Here is a 19,277-nt window from a genome sequence, read left to right on the forward strand (position 1 = left end):
ACAATACTGACTTCTGAGTCATTAGCCTGCTTAAGTGATTTAATTTTTTTGCATTTAGATGCATTTAACATCTTTGAACCAATAACTTTTAACTTTAAGAGAACATTTTTAAAGTTAAACCAAAAATATATTGACATTTTAACTGTAGCATGACATGTTTACATGCAAAAAAAAAAAAAAAACCTTTATTTAAACTTTGTTGAACTGTTAACTAAAAGGTGCATATAAAGTCTTGCATAACTTTATGGCTTGGAAGAAATGTGAGCTGTCATCTGTAGTTCATTAACCTTTTCATTGCTTTTTGACTTTGTGACATCACTCGGGGGAAAACATGAAAGTCTGTGGAGATAATGTCTTGTGTTCTGAAGGAACACTGCTTTGATAATACTGGTCTGATGAAGTTGTGTGAGGCTTTCCTCTCAATTTAATGCTGTCTTAATGAGAAACTGTTGGGCCATAATTTTCAGCTTATTCTGTATAGAGTTTACAGCTCTATTTATGGAAAAAAACACTGATATGCTGCTTGAACTGTCAGTTATGAAACAATTGCTGCCACTTTAAACTGTTAATGAAACCTTGAAATTGCAGTAAAAACTGTACTTGAAAAAAATTACTTACTGCAGCTGTTTTTGTTGGTTTGAATGAAACAAGGAGTGCTGCAGTTTAATGAAAAGTGTTATTTTATAGTCTGTAGCACACATGAAGTTGAACAAAACACTGCTGTTCTGCAGATTTCTGTAGAACACACGTAGTGTAACCAAGATTGGAAAATGAACAATACCTTTAGCTGGAAACACTGTATACAATGAGACTGAGAAACAAAAGTCTTAATTAGCCAAGCTCTTGCTTCGATAGGTGTCAGTCTCTCCCTTATGAACCAAGTCTTGTGCACTCCAGCATGAATTCTCCAAACACTGTAATTCGTTTAAAGTTTTATTAGATGTTCACAATATCCAAATACTGTCTTCATTAACAGTACTGATAATTCAAATTGCACATCATATTCTGATTATCCTGAACAATGTAAACTGACGGTCTCTAGATGACCTGTTTTCTGTACTCATGCTCGAGTGTTAGACATCTTCTCTGAAGTAACAGGTCGAACGAACTTAATAACCTTAACTGACCTGCTATCCTGATCAAAACATAGTGTATCCTTTTTTTCTAGTAATTTTCCTCTGAAGGCTATATTCATGCCCCTAGCCTTGTTTTTCAGTCTATATCTTGTTTTGTAGCTTCACAGATGCCTTATCTTTTGATTCTTCCCTTGGGAAAGGAACAAAATAAAAGCAGTCTGCAATCTTCCCTTGAAAAGAAACAAAACAAGAACTATCTGCAATTTTCACTTAGCCAGCAAGGTCAATATTCAGTGAAAGATTCTTTGTTTCTGCTTTTCTAAAATGTATGCATAAATGAAACATTTCTAGGCCTGTTTTATTCTTTATGCCTGTCTAATAACTACTGTACAATGAAAAACCCTGATCTAACATTGTGAATGACTTGAGCTGTACCTCACTGGACTATATGAAGAGAAACATGATTGAGCTCTGTGAATGTGTCCCAGGCAAGGTATGTCTCTGGCCTTCAGCAGCATTCTACCCTCACCTAGGATGATACCACAATATAAACAAAAATGATTGACTTCAACAATTGGCTTAGTTTCTGGTGTCATTCTAAGGGGATCCAGTTCCTGTCAGCCTGGGATGGACATGGTTGATAGACCACTCTGCTCTGCCAGAGATGGTCTTCACCTGTAGGCTTTCGGTTACTGGCTAAGGCACTTTTGACTCCTCCAAAGTGCCTTTTTTTAGGCAAGGTCTCAAGAGCAAAATTTCCACCATGAAAATATCACTGTCAAACAAATTAAGGGTTATGCTGCTAAATGCTAGGAGTTTAAATCAGAAACTGCACTCTTTGGAAGCAGTCCTCTCCCTGGAGGATGTTGGCATCTGTGCAGTCACAAGCTTGGTTCAGGGCCACAGAGAGTACCCCAGCCTTGCAAGGCTACAATGCCTTCCACATTTTCTAACCACAAAATGAAAGTGTGAGAACCAAATGAGGGAGTATTTATCTCCATAAAAGGTAAATACATCTCTAGACTGGAAAACTCCATGGAGTTGCTCCAAGTTCAGCTAACTGTGGGTAAGTCATCATTAGCTATAGGCCCCCTTCAGTGAATCAAGATATCCCCACTGTTTATTTGGACCTACTTGAGTCAATCAAATTACAACCAAACACTCTTGTCATGGATGATTTTAACTATCCCTCCATTGACTGGGAGACTTGTACAAGTACCAACATGTTCGCACAAAGGTTCAATGGCATCAGTACCAATGCCCTGGAAGAAATAACATGCAACCCCACAAGGGGGTCAAATATTCTCAACCTGGCCCTCACCAACATGGGTGACTGTTTTACCATCACAAGTATAGGACCCTCGCTGGTTAAATCTGATCACAAATTAGTCACATTTGAAGTAGCTATAACACCTGAACCCCTCATAGGTGAAATCAGGCTAAAATTTTCACCAGAGCTAATTATACCCTTCTAAGGGATTGCATAAATTTCCAAGCTCCTCTTCCTACTGATGGCATTGACAAAACTATACTAGGATATATACAAATGCCCTATACAGACATACAATGTATTGACATAGATCTGTCTGGTATGATCAAAATAAGAGCCTCAAGACTGGGAGCCAATAACTAGGGAAGGGATAGGTAATAGAATGTGAAGATGCCAAGAACTTATTTGGACTGAAGACTAATGATTACCTTCCATATCAAGGATTGATATCCGATTATAGGCACAGAGAAAAATAACAGTTTCCTAAACAAAAGACCAGCACTGGTAGAGTTTTTAGTAGAATTTAGAACAGAAGGTGCCATTAAGAAAGGAATAATTAGTACAGGATATAAAATGTTGCATGATAACTATAAGAATCAGAGGAGGTTAGGAAGAACTGGGAAGAGAAATTAGATTAGTAATTCACAAACAATAGGGGTATATATTTGTCTTCCAAATGTGCAATAAAATCTAGAAGACTTAGGATCTTTTCTTGGAAGTGCTTGCATAGGTATTTTTATACCCCAAGCAGACTTCAAAGAATTTTTCCTCCAGTAGAAGGCAAATGTTGGAAGTGTAATGAGACAGAAAGAGGTTACTGTGAACATATTTTCTGGGACTGTAATGAGATGGTAGACTTTAAAGATTCCCCACAGACTGCTCTGTTAGAGATGCTGGGTGAGCAAGTTGTAGTGACTAGGGAAATAACTTTTTTGAGCAGTGATACAAACTCGGAATTCCCCAGACCTTGCTGAGAAAAATTATGATGGCTGCCAAAAAGCAATTACTAGAAAATGGAAATCAAAGTCTAAACCAACTTTACTAGAAGGAGTGAAGATAGTAACAGAGATAAAGCAATTGGAACTGGGATCTTTAGGAGCAAATTACATAGCAAAAAATTAACTGTGGGATCAATACCTGCAGCGGAGGAACGAGGTTTAAAGAAGGCAGGATTTGAATGAGCTATATAATGGTTGGCCATCAATGACTGGATATGATTAAAAGTGAATGTATAATATTTGCAGCTACAGTGTCACACGTTTTGTAATGCATGCTTGCAACAATGCAGCTAAGATTGTGTCGCTATGTTGTCATTAATGTAAATGTAACATGGCCCATGTTATACATGATGATGTAATAAAGATGTTTCTTGTTTAAAAAAAAATGATCCTCGAGAAAAACAAGCCTCCCTGGTGGTCATCTAGCATTAATAAGTTATAGAACAAGAGAAAGAAGTTGCTGTCTAAGAATAAAAAAGAGAGATCCCAGCACTAGAAGAACATCTTCCTCTATTTGATCAAACAAGACAACTTTGTAAAATCCTCTAAAGGCAACTTTGAGAAAAAAAAAAGTAGCAGCCATAGCTATGGATAACCGTAAGGCATACTTCAGCTGTATCCTTAACCTAAAAGGCAGGACCCAGGCGTGTGCTGAACTAGCTGAGGATGGCATCACACACACTGATCTTGACAGATTTGGTAAAAAATGTATCCTTCTTTCCCCTCCAAACATTCCACAAAGCATTCCTTCTACATCTCCCCCACCTTGTATCTCTAAACAGCAAGTCATTAATGCTCTCTCTAAGCCCAAAAAAAGCCTCTATGGGACTGGATAACATCCCAGGTTGCATTTTAAATGGTCTAAAACATGAGTTAGCAACTGCATTAGGTACTGTCTTCAATTGCAACTTGTGTGAACTGGTTCTGTCCCTGCTGAGTGGAAAAAAATCAACGGTCATCCTCTGTCATAAAATGGGGTAAAGTAGCAGCCCCTGGAACTACAGACACATGAACTTAACCAGCCTTATCCTGAAAGCCATGAAACAAATCATCATGGACCTTATAAATAAGGATATAGGTGATCTCCAAACCCTTGATCTGACACAGTTTGGTTTTTCTGTCAAAGGCAGGTCATGCCTGTTAAACCTGGTGGACTTTGAAAATTTCACCAGAGCCATAGATGAAGGCAAATCTGTGCATACAACCTACCTTGATTTAGTCAAGGCCTTCAACACAATCTCGCATTTGGGCATCATTGATCAACTCTCCCAGTTGAAGATCAACCCTTATGTCATCAGATGGGTTGCTAACTGGATTACCAATGAATCACACTCAGAGTTGGGGAGTTTACCTCGACCAGCAGAACTGTCACCAGTGGGGTTCTACAGGGGTCAGTGCTGTGCCTCCTGTTGTTCAGAATATACTTCTCAAAGGTTCAGGCCAAAACAGAGGGGCTGTTGCTGTGGTTAGGTTTTTTTGCTGATGACTGCAAATTAGGTGCAATCATTGACTCCCCAAATTATGTCAATATACTTCAAGAGGGATTTACCCAAACCAATGACTGATGCCAAAACATGGACTTAAACTAAATGCAAAGAATGCATTATCTCCTTAGCTAAAAATGATATCCCTGCAGACTGTCATTTAAATAATACCCTAAGTAACAGCTTGATAGTAAAAGACTTGGGAATGCAAGTTGTCTGCAGTAACATTGACCACCATGTGTCTGCTGTGGTAAGAAAGGCATTCTGTATCACACATCTCATTAGCAAAGGCATTGCCTCAGTGAAAGAGGTCATAACACCCCTGTACTTGACCCTCATCAGCCCAATATAGTACAATGCTCCCTTTGGTATGTAACGTACCAGGTAACTGCAGCAACTTGAGAGACTTCAGATTTTGTAAACAGGAAAATTCAGGGTCTCTAGCACATGTCCTACATTGACAGACTGAAGTCACTGTCACTGTACTCTGTAGCATACCAACTACTTAGAGGAGATTTGTGCCTCTGGTGTACAGAGCAATCTCTGATCCAAAACTAATGGAAATGCTGCACATTTGCAAGTCAAATGGGACAAGGGTCACCTGCTCCAGGGACCTTAACATGGCCTGCGACATAAATAGGACCTGCTGGAGAGAGCGATATGTCTCCAAGGTTGCCACTGCTCTGGAATAGGCTACAGGTTCACATCAAACAAAGCCCCTCTACGACCCTCTTTAAGTATAGCCTGGATCACTGGATGGGAAGCCTTAAATTCCTGCTGGGAGATTTCACCTATGACCCTCTTAGATATGGGCAGTTGTTGCAAACTAAGATCTCTAGTTTAGGCAAGATCCTTTACAGTGGGTTTCTCTAGTATTATACTGGGCACACATGGCTAGGCTTATAAAGACCTCCAGTAGCCCAGTAACCACCTATGAACCTTTAAGAAGGTATGCATGGCCACACTCTCAGTCCCTATCCAAGCTATTAGAGCCTCCTTTGAATATGCATCTTTTATATGGTCCTGATGTGACCAGCTTGTTTAAAAGATAGCTGCACATTGACCAACAGCTTAGTCTCTCCCACTATGAAAATGTAAACTGAGAAATGGCCAGTGATGTCAGCTTGAGTAAAATTCAGTTACTGGCTAGTAAGTACACTACCTGGCTAGTAAGTACACTACCTGGATGCTAGAAAGAAATTTAGGGAACCTGAAAGAAAATCAGAAAAGGTGGAGAGAAAACACTGTCTGGGAAGAATTCTGAAGCTGTTCAACAAAAGGTAGTTCAGGTTCCAGAGTTGGTACAAGAGATGGCTTCCTGTAATTTAGAGAAACAAAAAAGTTAAATGTTTTCATAGGTTATAAAAATGAATGAATCATTTGAGTATAACAACTCAAATAACAAAGGGCTGGAAAAATGAAAGAAGCATTAAATGGCTATTCAGATCAACTGGTGAAACTGCAAAAATCAGAGGTTGAAATGAAGAAAAGGCTGTCTGAGTACAAGACTGCTCAAAAAGAGCCATTTCGAAAAAGGTAGAGTTAGAGGACAGAGCGTGTGGAGAAAACCTGAGATTTTCTGCTCTGCCAGAGAAACTGGATGGAACATACTGTATTAATTTTATGAAAGCACAAATAAGTAACTGGACTGGTATTCCACATCAGGAATAATTAATTGGAAGGGCACATCTTGTTTGTGTGTGTGTATACTCCAAACCTGTCCATGATGAGACAGCAGCCAAGACCTGTATTAGTAAAAATGCAGTCATACCACCAGAGAGAGTTGATCTGATAACACTGTGGCAGAAGGGCAAGGTATTAAAAATTGGAGTATGTTTAATTATTCACTGTGAACCAGCCAGAAGAGAAGCAAATATACCCCAGCAATCTGGGACTGTTGTGAAGCAGGTGTGAGATTCAAGCCACTGTATCCAGTTGTCTTAAGAACATTTTTCCTAGAGGATTGAAGTCTTTTAGTATAATAGGCTAGGGGGGAAATGCAAGTTTGTCCAACAAGGGGTGAGCCATCAAACAGAAGGGGACCCTGGTTCTCTTTCTTCTAATGGTAAGGCTCACATAAAGACCTTGGCAGTGAAACCTTGCCAGTGTTCCAAAGAAAAATGTTTTGAGAGGCAGAAAAAAAACACAATTGACTAGAAGAATCAGGACCACCTTAGACTTGAACTGGAGTCTGGGGCTGAGAGATGAACAGCAAGAAGACCAACAATACTGAAATTATTGAATAAATGTGAGGCTATAAAGCATCAGTCACATTTGTGAAATATAAGATACAACAGACCACGGATACCAAAGTACAAAAAAGATTTATTACTCTGACATCTCGGCTGAAAAAAGCTTTCAAGGAGTAAAAAGCATTACAAATAAGTGTGCTTAAATACTAGTAATTATAAAACAATTAAACAATTAAGCAATTCAAATTAATAATCTTCAATTTAACTCTTCATTTAAACCACAAGGATGCAAAGTATTAAACTTCAAAATATATAATACTTCTTTAAACAGAAGTATGTTTTTAAAATTATTCATATCATATATTGAAACACTTATTTCTTCCAAAATAGTACCTTGTAAACCTATATTATTACTATTATGGAACTGTTTAAAATGAGTTACAACAGAGCTTTCCATTTTCTGATTGTGAATATCTCTATCATGCTCCAACAATCTTACTTTAAAATCCCGTTTTGTTTCCCCAATATAATATAAGTTGCAAGGGCATCTAAGCTTATATATCACTCCTGTAGTATCACAAGAAAATTTATTCCAAGTCTGAAATAAAATATTATTAATACTAGAAAAACTAGAAACAATATATAATTTAATATAATAGTATATAATATATATACAAATATATTTGTGAAATATATCTGTACAAGAAAATGTGGCTGAGAAAGATTGGATTTTTGCTGACTTTGTTAAATTTGTTGGGGACAGGTATGCATATGCCTCACTTAATGCCATTAATGTTTGGACACTAAATGGGAGGGATGAGGGGGAAGTTGGCATAGTGGTAAAGATATGTTTTGCCTTAGAGACACAAGGTGCAGTGTTTGATTCTCACATAGATTAATTGGCTGGGCTTACATCTATGAACCTATTTGTGTGTAGGTTGGCATAATGGGAACAATAACCAAGTAAAACAATTTTTAACATTTTCTATAAAACATTTTATAATGTAAATCAAATCCCATACAGTAAAATATTTTCAGTGATGTATGTAAAAGCTACTAAACAGGTGTTTTTTTTCTTTTACTTTTAAGAAATGTAGGCATTACGATGTAAAACTAGAAAGGCTGGACAAAAGCATAAGTTAGTAGGCTGTAATGTTGGGTGGGAAGTGGGATGCAAAAGTGCACTGATTAAAATAAATGTAGACAGACTTAAAATGTTTTCTTTTGCATAAGCGAATGACAGATTGATGTCCTTAGCTTAATCTAACGACATCTTTTTGAGAATGCAAGTGGGTTTTAAGAGAAACTACAATGTAAAAGTTTTTTAAGCAATAAATGTTCAGTGCCAGTTAAAATCTGGAGCTAAAGGCAGGTCTGCATTTTTGTCTTGTGTTTCCATGGAAGCAAACTGACTAAAAGTGAGGATAGTAAATAGAGCGGTCTGGACATTGTTTGACTAATGTAAAATTAAAAGGTACAAGGGCAAGCAGTTCAGTTTAAAATAGTTTGAAATTATTGGAAGAGAATAACAGCAGATCTGATGTCAGTCTTCACCCAATCCTTGACAGTGGGTTCTGTTCCAAACTAAGTCAGCCATTTACCATAAACTCTTGAGCCAGGCTCTCTCCATAATACTCCTCTCAGAGATTACCTCAGATCTTATTTGCCACTTCTCAGACCAGACACGTTCATTTCCTTCTCTTGAGCCTTGGCTATATTTGTGAGTTTTGTCTTATTTACAGACTGATTTTTCCTCTTTAAAATCTATTTATATCTCCCTATATTATCTGCCTGCTCCTCTTTTACTTAGTGTAGCTATATTCTTTTTTCTACCATTGGTAGACTGAGTACCATCGTTGGTACCTTTTACTCTCAAATACCATTGTTGGTATTCCCTTTCACTATCCATTTAAAAAAAGAAAGGAATAATAAATTAATCTTAAAGGGAATCCTCAAATCCGTATTTGATGAGGCCATTTCTAAGTCTCGGGCTGAAACTAGCACTTCTTCATCTCCTGCTTCAAAGAAAAGACCTTCTTCTGTTACAAGGTTCTCGGAACTGTCAAGAAAAATGGCTAAATCGACCTCTGTACCGGAGGGTTTATCTGGAACTAATTCTAAACTGGTCTCGGAGCCAACAGCTACTACTTCGACACCTACTGATACATTGGTACCGAAGCAATTAGGGCTGTCTACACTCCCAAGAACATCTTATTCTCCATCCATAGACCCATTTAAAGACAGACCAAGCCCCTTTGTGGAAGTGCAACCCCCTAAATTTCCTTCCACTGCATTGGTTCGATCCATCTACTAAGAGTCTCTCAGAGGCAGATATTATGAGACTGGTAGATCAGCTACTGATGGCGAGATTGTCCTCTGTTCTGAGTCACATTGGTGTTGGAACCATTCTTCCTATGTCACCACCATATCCTCCTCCTCCAGCTATTGCTAAGCCTTTGGAGCCTTCTGTTCCAACTCTCCCGGCTTCAACTGTAGCATTTTTGTTTTTGGTTCTGAGAATTGCCTTGAGCTTTTGGCACCGGAGACCTTCCAGGGTAGAGACTCTCTGGTCGGGTCTGAGGTGCATGGTACATTTTCTGCTCATTTGGAGCCATCCATGTCCCTTGGTGCCTCGGCCTCTGTAACGGTGACCCAGGCTTCTGTTCCAGAGGCTGCCTCCTCGGTGTGGGGTGTGACTCCAGTTTTGAAGGAGTCTATTTCAGTTCTGGGCTCCCATCCCTCTTTGGGGGGGCAGCCTTCTGGATTATGGAGAAGACCTTGTCTATTGAGACGCTCAATCATTGCCATCTCTGTCGGGGCAGGTTTCTGCATCTCCTTGACTTGAGCTACCATCAGTCTCATCTCTAGGACAGAGGGCACAAAAGTCCCAGGTAACACCTACTTTAATGGTCTCTTCTTCGGATACTTCCCCAGATCATCTCCCCGAGGAAGTCCCTGTGAAAAGAAAGTTCAAGAGAAAGCACATAGACTCCCCAGAGGAGTCTTTCACTGAAGATACTGATTTTGATGAAGAGGAAGGTTCCCCCAAGTCACCCTCTGTTGATGTTTCCTTCAGGGACATCCTAGAAATCCTGAAACAGAGGGGTAGCTGGTCCTCCACCCAACCTTCCTCGGAGGAATCAGTATACCTAGAGGCTTTTTGTCCCCAACCCTCTACTTCATGGATCTCTCCACCTGCTGACAATCTCAAATTGATCACTCAGTGGGCGTGGAAGATGCCCGACACCATAGAGCTAACCCCCCCAAGAGACGGGATCATATATTATCAGCTTCTAAGAATGAGCCACAATAGGCCAAAGGAATTCCCATGGATGCCATGATGATACTGGCAGCCACCAAAAAGGAACTTGCCGAGGAAAGTCCTACTATCCATCCTCCTAACAAGGTGTCTGGGACTTTGGATGGATTTGGGAAGTGCGTTTATGCTTCAACTACCTTCACTCTCAGGTCCTAGAATTGTATGATGCACTTTACCAGGTTACAGAGGGATCCGATCAAAGAGCTCTCTGATACCCTCTCAGGAGCAGTGGCTGAAGGAGTACGAGACAAAGTTACTTCTCAGCTTGCAGCCCTTGAAGCAATTTCTAACTCCTCCATGAAGCTCGTTGCTCATACTGCTGAAGGGATGACTATGGCAGCGGGTTAAGGCATAGCCATCAGAAGGCATTCCTGGATGCACTTGTGCGACTTTGCGGAGCCATTTAAAGCATCATTTGTCAAAACTTTGTTTTACGGATCTACCCTTTTTAGTCCCATGGTAAAAGATACCCTAGCCAGATGTGATAAGGAAGGCAAGACCCTTTCTGCCGTAGATGTACGTTTCTCCACTTCTCAGAAGCCGTACTCTAGGAACCAGAGGAGTACAAATCTATGGTTTAAAAAATCTAAAGGGCCTTTTCAAGATTCATGAGGCAGACTTTCCTAGGGGCAGAGGGGGAAGCAATGGACAACAATACCAGGGATCAAGAGAGTCTTTCTCTGCTACTCCCTACCAACACCCCTGAATGGGGGCCCGATTGCCCGACTCTGGAGGCAGTTGGGGGATGACTTTCTCTGTGCCAATCTACCTGGCAAATGTTAACGGCTGACAAATGGATGCAGGGATTAATATCCATACGTTACAAAATCCCTCTATCACTACCCCCAAAACCCCAGAAAAAACTGCGGTTAGGAAAAAAATTGGAATATCGTTACGACCATGCCTGAGATAAAGAAAATTGTAGGTGGGAAACCATATTTTGCATATAAGAATTGCTCAAATCTAAGGTCATGTTTATGTTACAAGGATGTAAAATACGAATCTGATGTTGCTTTCATCTGATCTTCAACCCATGGGTTTGAATCTGACTCGGCCGCATTACATAGCTTGGATCCAAAAACTGAGCTCCTCCTCCTCCACCCACAATTCCCCACTCCACCATCTCTACCTCTGATCTCATTTGCTGCCATAGCAAATAGCAGCTTCCAAATGAGCTCCTCCTGGGATTATTAGGTTACTGTAACTATTTTTTGCCTTTTCTCCACCTTTCTTCCCTTCTTACCTTTTTTCAGTGCATTCTTCCCTCAAAAAAAAAAAATCTTATAGACAGGCATTACTTTCTTCTTCCCTTCCCTTCCAGCCATGTCTGAAGCCCCTAAGGCTGGATTTAAAAAATGCACAGGGTATGGGCTCAAAATACCACTCTTGATACCCACACCCTATGCTTTTATTGCTTGGGTGCTAGTCCCCTAGAGTCCTCTTGTTCTATATGTGTGGGTTTCAACCAAGTGCTAATGGACAGGAGGAACAAACTTTTTTCTCAAGGGCCTGCTTTCCTCTTCTTCCTCTACACAGGCCTCTACTTCAGGAGCCCAAACTCCCTCTAAATCTGACCAGGAGTGCCCAGCCAAATCCAAAGATTCAGATACAAGCCCATAGGAAGACAGGCCCCATAAGAGGCCTACTGACTCCAGGGCTTCTCTTTCTCCCTCCCCCAAGAGAAAGCACTCCTCTCCCCACCCAACCACTCCAAGGATGTCGCCTGAGCCTGCTCCTGCCTGCACTTCCCCGGTCATCACCTCCCCAGGCACCACTCAGACCGGGGTCCATTGCTTCATCCACCAGGTCCTCTCGCTCCTTCTCTGACACTGAGATGGACAGGATTTTCATGTGTTTTCTGTGTGCACAGATGCAGATGGGGGTTCTGCCTGCTCCATCTCCCTCCGGAGCTGTGAGCATCCAACCTTTACCTTTGGCTCCTCTTCTGATCTGAGACTCTGCTTTGAAACCCTCTGGTCTGAAGCTCCTGAGTGTCAATACCTCACATCGATGGGTATTCTTACTCAATGCTGATAATAGCTCTGAGTCCTTTGGCTCCAACCAGTTCAGAGCTGATAGACTCTTGGATCCAAGTCCGAGGGGTGGGAGTCATGTTCAAGGTTTTTGGATCTGACTCTACCTCTTGGCACCTCAGCGTTTGACAGTTCAGCTCAGGCAGCCTCCTCTGCACTGGGGGCAGTTGGGGTCTGGGGATTTTCAATGCTGGTGTCTTTGGTTCCAGCAGAGTTGTCCTCAGATGCTCAATCTCCTTCGGCATTTGAAGTGGTGCAGAGAGTTCTCTTCACTCCAGTGACAGCCTTGACACTCCCAGCTTTGGATACCTTGTCAGTTCCCTCTGTATCTGTGCAGCAGGCATCCCTCCTGTCTTCTCAGGGACTGCCTGTTGCTCAGGTCTTGAGTCTTGCTCCACAACTGGAACCCCAACAGCCTTCTGTTAACTCCCCAGATCTTCCTGCTGAGAGGACCCATGGAAAGCACAAGTGCAAGAGGAGGCACCTGGACTCACCTCCAGAGTCCCTCACTGATGACACTGATTTTGATGAAGGAGAAGGGTCCCCCACCTGAAGATGTCACCTTTGGAGACATCATGGAAATCCTCAGAAAGGTGGATGGTCTACCCAAAACCCTAATCTGGAAGAATTTGTGTTCCTTGAGGCCTTTGGAACAGGACCTTCTACTTCCTGGGTGCCTTCCCTGTGGATCCCTTGATATACCTTCTCTCCCATAGGGTGTGGAAGGAACTGGACACAGTAGAGTCAATACCCCATCATCCTGACAAGGTCCTTAGTGCTCCCCCAGACAGACCTCATTGGTCTAAGGGTATCCCTGTCGATGCCATGGTGGTTGTAGCAGCCACCAAAAAGGAACTTGCTCAAGAAAGTTCCACTGTCCATCCCCCTAACAGGGAGTCTAGGGCTTTGGACAGATTCAGAAAGTGGGTTTATTCTTCAGCAACCTTTGCCCTGAGGGTGCTGAACTATTTGGCCCATATCACCAGACTTCAGAGGGATCTAATAAAATAAATCACTCAACCTCCCACAAGGTCCATGCCTGAAGAGGAGAACAGATCTGACTCCTCCAAGCTGGCCACCCTCACTGCCATATCCAACACCTCTATGAGGCTACTTTCACCTGCTGTGGAGAACCTCTAGGGCAGCCAGTTCCGGCATTGCTATTAGATGCCATGCCTGGATGCAGCTTTGTGATTTTTTTGAACCCCTCAAGGTGTCATTCATCAGTGTCCCTTTCGATGGATCAGTCTTGTTCAGTCTGTCAGTTCACGACACTCTCCCAGAATGAGAAAGATGGGAAGATGCTTTCTGCCATAGGGATTGGCTTTGCTACCCCACAAAGATCCTTTTCCCAGAATCAGCATGGTGGTAAGAAGTTGTGGTTCTGGAAGTTCTAGAACTTTTCCTTTCAGTCTCAGGGAATGGTTTCCTCCAGAGGCAGAAGGGGAAACAATGGATGCTACCCTAGGGGCAGAAGGAGTCCCAGAAACCAGGGTTCCTGAGAACCTTTCTCAGAGAAACCCTTTTTCCATCCCTGAGGAGTTACCTGACTGCTCCACTCTGGAGGCAGTCAGGGGCAGTCTATCGCTTCACCCAACAGTCTGAGAAGCCATCACCACAGACCATTGGGTGTTGACCATCTTATTCAGAGGATACAGCATTCCCTTTTTGTCCAGACCCAGAACAACCCTCCCCAATGTTCCACCCAATCTGAGAGAGGCAGCAGCCATGGAAATTTCCAGTCTGCTAAGAAAGAGTCATCCAGCCAGTTCCCACAGACCAGTCTGGATCAGGCATCTACTTAAGATTCTTTTTGGTGCCAAAAAAGACGGGGGACTTGAGACCTATACTGGACCTTACAGATCTGAATGAATCCGTTGCCAAAACAAAGTTCTGGATGGTCACTATTCAATCCATTCTCCCCATGTTACAGGAGAATGATTGGATGTCCTCAGTAGACCTCCAGGATGCATACTACTATATAAAGATGGACAAGCACTCCAGAGAATTTCTACGCTTTCAGTTGGGAGCTAGTCACTTCCAGTTCTCAGTACTTCCCTTTGGTCTCACCACAGCCCCCAGGGTTTTCACCAAAGTCATGGCAGTAGTGGCAGCCCATCTCAGACTGCAGGGTTTCCAAGTATCCCCGTACCTGGACTGGCTAATACCTGTTTCCACCAGACATCGACTCTTGCTAACCAGGAATTGCATCTTACAACTAGTTCAGTACTTGGGAATTTCTATCAACTTGAAAAAGTCACATCTCCAGCCGGTAAAAGTCCTAGAATTTATAGGAGCACATCTCAACACTTTACAGTTCAAGGTCTTCCACCAACGAATCCTGTCATTGCAGCTTCATATCAGACACATTCTACATATTCCGTCCCCCCCCCCAGCAAACCTGGTCCTTTGAGCTCTGGGGTCCATGGCTGCAACCATTACCATTATTCTCACAGCCCATCTTCATATGAGAGTACTTCAATGGACCCTGGCAGTGCAATGGTCTCTCTTGGACCTTCCTCTCTCTCATCCAGTTCAGTTGTCAAGGGTATGCAAACTTCTCTGATGTGGTGGCTTCACCCTCAAAATTTTCTGGATGGTTGTCCTTTCTTACCTCCTACAACCTCAGCCAGGGTGACCACAAATGCTTCCCAGTTGGGGGGGGGGACATTACCTGGGACAGACTGTCCAAAGCAGGTGGTCAGCCCTGGAGACCAATTTGCATATAAATGTCCTGGAGATGAGAGCAGTGCTGCTGGCATTGCAAGCACGTCAAGAGTCTGTTCTGACCGGGACTATTGCTATCCAGACAGACAAAATGTTGGCAGTCTGGTATATAAACAAACAAGGGGGGAACCAGATCCTATCCCCTATGTCGAGAAGCCATGAGACTGTGGGAATGGGCGATCTCTTCCAACCACTTTCTTGTCATGATGCACATTCCGAGAAAGTCCAATGTTCTAGCGGACAGGCTCAGATGAACCCTGCTGATGCCACACAAGTGGTTTCAACCCAGCAGTGGCGAACATGATCTTCCAGAAATGGGGTCATCCTTGCTGCAATCTCTTCACCTCTCCTTCCAACACAAAGTGCAGCAAGTTCTTCACCCTAATTCTTCCACCAGGGTAATCCCCAAGAGACGGTCTAGTTCATGCTTGCCCCCCCCAGTCTTTTGTATGCATTCCCTCCCTTGCCCCTTATTCCAGACTTTAGAAAGCCAGGAGGTTGAAGTGCAAGATCATCCTCATTGCCCCATTCTGGCCTCGATTAATTTGGTTTCCCATGCTATGGTCTCATCTGTGATGTCCTACCTGGACTCTGCATCCATCTCAGAATCTTCTTTCTCACCTGTTTGGTCGCCCTCACCCAGATATTGTCAATCTCAGGTTGACAGCTTGGCTAATCCACTTCCAATGATGGCTAGAGTCCTCTGTTAAGAACATCATTATAGCAGCCCACAAAGCTTCCAGTAGGAAAATTTATGCTAGTAAGAGGAAGAGATTTTCTATCTGGGCTCAACAACACAAAGTTGACAATTTTTCTGCTCCTATTCCCTTTATCTTGGATTTTATTTCTAACCTTTTTCACAAAGGTTCAGTTTGTCTACCATTAAAGTGCAATTGGCAGCCATTTCTAATTACCATGTTGGTTTTAATGCCTCCTCTTTGGCTTCTTCAAAACTTTGCAAAATATTTCTCAAGGGTACTTTCCTTTTACCTGTTAAAGAAGTCATTCCCCCTTGGGATCTCATCCTAGTATTCAGGCCTTAACATTTACCCCCTTTGAGCCAGCTGCCAAAGTGGATCTTCAATTCTTATCCTGGAAAACCACTTTTCTCATAACTATCACCTCGGCAAAGCGAGTTTCAGAACTTCAAGCATTATACATCAAGCCCCTGTACCTTATTTTTCATGAGGACAGTTACTCTCTACAATAATCCCTCATTTGTCCCAAAAGTTGCTTTGGAGGGCAACATCAGTCAAGAGATCAACCTACCGTTTTTTTCCCCAACTACCAAAACAAAGGGTAATACCAACTCCTTTCTATGAATGTACATAGACAGTTGAGATTTTATCTGGATAGAACCAAATCCTTTCGCAAGTCAAATCAATTATTTGTCTCCTTTTCAGTCCAGACTAGGAAAACCAGTTTCAAGGGTGACCATTTCTAATTGGATTTCCAAATGTATTCACTTGATTTATAATCTAAAATGTATTTCCTTACCAGACAAAGTGAAAGCCGATTCCACCAGATCCAGTTCTACAGCCTCTGCATTCTGGTCCAAAGTTTCCACGGATGACATCTGTACTGCAGCTACATGGGCTAACCCTCATACCTTTATCAACCACTGCAAATTGGACACAATTTCCAGAAGCCAGGGATCCTTTGGCTCTGCCGTGCTCCAGAACATACTTCCTTAGTGCCACCCAAGGTCTAAGTAGCTAGGGACTCGGTCCCATGGGTTGAAGTTCAGATGAAAGCAACAACATCAGATAAAGAAGTTATGTTCTTACCATAACATTCCATCTGTGTTGTTGTCTTTCATTTGTCTTCAACCTTCCCACCCTTCTGTCCCCCTTCCTTGTTTTTGAGGACCAGCGAGATGGAGCTCAGACCATTTCCTGGTCACCTTTGAGCTCTTGAAGATGGTGTTATTTTTTCTGGTATACATATTTCTTATTCTTCTGTTCTGGCTGTTTCAGCAAACTCTATCTGAGGTAGTGATGTTGGAGTGGGGAATTGTGGATGGAGGAGCTCAGTTCTTGGAATCAAGCTATGTAATGCAGCAGAGTCAGATCCGAGCTTGGATCTGAACCCATGGGTTGAAGACAGATGAAAAACAACAATACAGATAGAACGTTATGGTAAGAACATAAATTATTTTTCTATACAATGAGAGAGTACTAATGTTGGAACCTATCCTTGTTATAGTTGTATTTGTTGTAAGGATATTGAAACTAATAATACATTTATACATCCTAACACGGGTAGGCAGTATGTATTTAGCAGTTTGCTAAATATATTATATTGCAAGTATTACATGTAGCATAATTGTGTAGTTTACAGCATTCTATAAGGGAAAATGTAGCAGGAAGCTAAAGGAAAGAAGTATTGAACATAAGTCTGAAATCAAGAAATGTGAACATGAGTGTTTTAGCTAAACACATAGCAGAAAGGAGCACTGAACATAAATTTCAGTTTAGGGTCATAGACATTAAGTTTAAAAGCAGAAGAGCTGGTGACCTGAACAATGACTTAGAAGTTTGTGAATATAAATGGATTACATTATTAGATGAAGATCATAAACCAGGCTTGAATACGGCCACTAGTATTAAACCTGTACTTAACAGGAAACAAATGAGTATGGTGTAACTTTAATGTTCACTGTATCTTTAATTTTTAATTGAAGTTTTAATGCGTCTTATTGTGATTGGGCTGTGTTTTGTTAAAGTGTTTTAAAAGAATTGTGATTTTAACATGTTTTACACACTGAAGAAGGGGTTTCCAGAAAACTTTCTGAATTGTGGAATAGTAAATTACATTGCTGTTTGATATTTCAACTCAACGTGTCCGTATTTGAAATTTGTTCTTTGGCTTGTTATTTCGTATTCCAGCAGTTTACCTTAGTGCTGGTTTTTGTGTTTTTTTCTCACCACTACCACTAGCCATCAGTTAGAACAGGCAAGAGATTACACCATATATCTCTAGGAATAACTATAAATTTTGAAAAGTCCCACTTTATCCTTCTCAACAGCTGGATTTCATTGGAGCTCTCTTAGACACTGTTTCTGGAATTGCATCTCTCCCTCCAGAAATGCTACAATGCAGCAGATCCCAGGTCGGTCAATTACTATGTAAAAACAAGGTCCCAGGAAAATTAGTTCTTCAAACATTAGGCTCCATGGCAGCAGCAGTCACTCTAGTTCCCTTGGTGAGATATCACATGCAAATATTGCAATGGCTACTAGCGTTGCAATGGTCACTAATGCACCAATCAGTGGCTCAGTTAATTATGATTACCAATCTCTGCAAATAGGACCTGCTATGGTGGCTACACTCCAACCAGATTCTCTTGGGTCACCCATTCATTCTTCCCCAGCCCCAAGTCATAGTGACCACAGATGCTTCCCAGATAGGGTGAGATGGACATTATCTGGGAAGGCCAACTTGCACATCAATGTCCTAGAAATGAGGGCAGTGCTATTAGCATTGCAAGCATTCCAAGATGTCCTCCCTCTAGGGACAGTAGCGATTCAGATGGGCAACATGTCTGTAGTCTGGAAAGTAAACAAAGGGGAACCAAATCTTACCTGTGTCGAAAAGCACTCAGAGTTTGACAATGGGTGATTTCTTCCAACCTCTTTCTCACACCAATGCACATTCCAGTGAGCTCCAATGTGATAGTGGACAAATTGAGCAAAACCATTCTCTTGCCTCATGAGTGGTCTCTGAACCCAGCAGTGGCAAACAACATTTTTCATCACTGGTGCCAACCTTGTTGTGATCTTTTTGCCTCTCCTTGCCCTATCCCCCCTCAGAGGGAGTCACTCCATGATTGGCCCCCCAGTCTGCTCTATGTCTTTCCCCCAGTTCCCCTTATTTCACACATCCTAAAAAAAGCCAAAAGGATGGAAAATTCAATAATCCTCATTGCCCCTTCTGGCCTTGGCAAGTTTTGTTTCCCTTCCTGTGGCCTCAATTCGGAAACCATGATGTTTGGGCCCAGCTTCAGATCTGCTGTCTCACCCAGAGGGCATGGTTCTTCCAAATCTCCAACATCTCAAGCTCACTGCGTGGCTTCTCCAATTTCGATGATTGCCAGGCATCCTTCTCCTCCTTCACCCGTCAAACAAATTATTATAGCTCATCACAAATCTTCTACAAGGAAATTATACCAAAGTAAA

This window comes from Protopterus annectens, chromosome 12.part0 (assembly GCF_019279795.1).
Source record: "Protopterus annectens isolate FY-2018-M chromosome 12.part0, PAN1.0, whole genome shotgun sequence".
Taxonomy (NCBI): domain Eukaryota; kingdom Metazoa; phylum Chordata; order Ceratodontiformes; family Protopteridae; genus Protopterus; species Protopterus annectens.